We start from the raw sequence: 2,500 nt of genomic DNA on the forward strand, positions 1-2,500 counted from the left end.
CTTAAAGTTTCATATAATATACCGTTCAGAGGGGACCGGCTGTCTTTCCTCGTTGTCGTGAGTCGGACACCCGTGCCGTCGCTAGAGTTTTTCAAACTCTGCTTCTGGATATCGGGACGAAAGACCGCGCGAGGACGACGGATGCGAGTCCCATCGAATTTTTTATTTAAACACTACCTGAACGAGACTTAAAGTTTCATATAATATACCGTTCAGAGGGGACCGGCTGTCTTTCCTCGTTGTCGTGAGTCGGACACCCGTGCCGTCGCTAGAGTTTTTCAAACTCTGCTTCTGGATATCGGGACGAAAGACCGCGCGAGGACGACGGATGCGAGTCCCATCGAATTTTTTATTTAAACACTACCTGAACGAGACTTAAAGTTTCATATAATATACCGTTCAGAGGGGACCGGCTGTCTTTCCTCGTTGTCGTGAGTCGGAGACCCGTGCCGTCGCTAGAGTTTTTCAAACTCTGCTTCTGGATATCGGGACGAAAGACCGCGCGAGGACGACGGATGCGAGTCCCATCGAATTTTTGATTTACACACTACCTGAACGAGACTTAAAGTTTCATCCAGTTTGTCGTCTATCATCTCATATATAATATACCGTTCAGAGGGGACCGGCTGTCTATCCTCGTTGTCGTGAGTCGGACACCCGTGCCGTCGCTAGAGTTTTTCAAACTCTGCTTCTGGATGTTGGGACGAAAGACCGCGCGAGGACGATGGATGCGAGTCCCATCGAATTTTTGATTTACAAGACACACACTACCTGAACGAGACTAAAGTTTCATCGAGTTTATCGTCGCATAACCCGTTCGGAGGGGACCGGCTGTCTATCCTCGTTGTCGTGAGTCGGACACCCGTGCCGTCGCTAGAGTTTTTCAAACTCTGCTTCTGGATATCGGGACGAAAGACCGCGCGAGGACGATGGCTGCGAGTCCCATCGAATTTTTGTTTTTTTTTTTTTTAAAAAAAAAAACACCACCCGAACGGAGATGTGTTCTATCTTTCGTCGATTTTTCATGCTTTCAGTCGGTCGCGTGGTCGCCATCCGTTCGGAGGGGATCGCCGGCTTCGAAACCTCGATGTCGTGAGTCGGACACCCGTGCCGTCGCTAGAGTTTTTCAAACTCTGCTTCTGGATATTGGGACGAAAGACCGCTCGAGGCGGACGGCCGCGCGAATCCCATCGAATCTTTACTATCACCCGAACGATGGAGAGATGCACGCGCGCTGTTTCTTGAATAATTGGACGAGAGAGTAGAATCAAACACATATATAACATGGGCTAGCCACCGTGCTTACTCGTTCGCGAGATCGTGTGCTGTACAGAGGATTCAGAATCGGGTGTATATATCCCCGTCGTTTCCTGACGAACGGAGCTTCGATCTCGATGGTTGTTATATATCATAATGTACTTTACGCCCGGCCGGCGAACGCGCGTATCTTCGCGCGTTCGTCGTTTTCTTTTTTTTTCGAACGTTTTTGTGTCGTCAATCCTATGGCGACTTCTGCGCGTTCGATTCCCGTTGGTCGAACGTGACGGAACTCGGCTTCGCTAGAACCGAGAAGAGTACATTTGAGTATTGAACTGTTGTAAATTTATAAAAGATTACCCTGAACGGTGGATCACTTGGCTCGTGGGTCGATGAAGAACGCAGCTAATTGCGCGTCAACGTGTGAACTGCAGGACACATGAACATCGACATTTCGAACGCACATTGCGGTCCACGGATACAATTCCTGGACCACGCCTGGCTGAGGGTTGCTCACGTAAACCTAAGACTGCTTGCGTTGCGTATCGTTACTCTCCGTATCTGTCTCTCTCTGTCCCTTCTTGCCTTAACAACCCGCCGTCGTTCTTCTTTATATAAGAGAACGTTTCAGAGTCGGACGAAGGTACAAGAACGAGGATACGAATAAGAGCGGACGGAGAGAACATACGCGACGTACGAGCGATTGTTGGACGCTCGTCGGCGTTCGTCGCGGTCGTGCAGAGACCGTGCAAGTCGTACGCATGCTCGATATATAATCTATCGTGTTCACGGGAGACTACGAAACTCTACCTCTGTCTCTCTCTGTCCCTTCTTGCCTTGACAACCCGCCGTCGTTCTTCTTAAAAATTATAAGAGAACGTTTCAGAGTCGGACGAAGGTATACGAAGGGATACGAATAAGAGCGGAGAGAACCGGTCACGGACCTGCGTGAGTGCTCGCGGCGTCGTGAGTCGTCCTTACGAGGGCGACCGCCCGCTTATGCACCGCTTCGTGTATCGGTTATCGAACGTATATACTCGTAGTGTTCTCCTCGTGACCGATTTTTTTTTCATATCAGGCGATATATGCTACGTTTGCCGGTGTTCGACGCACGAAGGTCCGCGCCCCCGACGTCGTCTTAAAAGAATATTATATTTGGCGAGACTGAGAGAGAAAGCAAATATGGGAACTCGGTCGAGAGAGGAGAGAAGAGAGAACCAAAAAAAAAACCTAAACTCGATGG

At 49.5% G+C, this 2,500-nt stretch overlaps 1 non-coding gene across 1 annotated transcript; it reads left to right on the plus strand.

Moving 5' to 3' along the window:
• Positions 1 to 1,614: 1,614 nt before the first annotated feature.
• On the plus strand, positions 1,615 to 1,769 carry LOC126877469 (5.8S ribosomal RNA). Its single transcript, XR_007695053.1, has one exon. It is a non-coding gene; the product is annotated as a 5.8S ribosomal RNA (ribosomal RNA).
• Positions 1,770 to 2,500: the final 731 nt, after the last annotated feature.

Source organism: Bombus huntii, unplaced genomic scaffold, assembly GCF_024542735.1.
Source record: "Bombus huntii isolate Logan2020A unplaced genomic scaffold, iyBomHunt1.1 ctg00000173.1, whole genome shotgun sequence".
NCBI classification, from domain to species: domain Eukaryota; kingdom Metazoa; phylum Arthropoda; class Insecta; order Hymenoptera; family Apidae; genus Bombus; species Bombus huntii.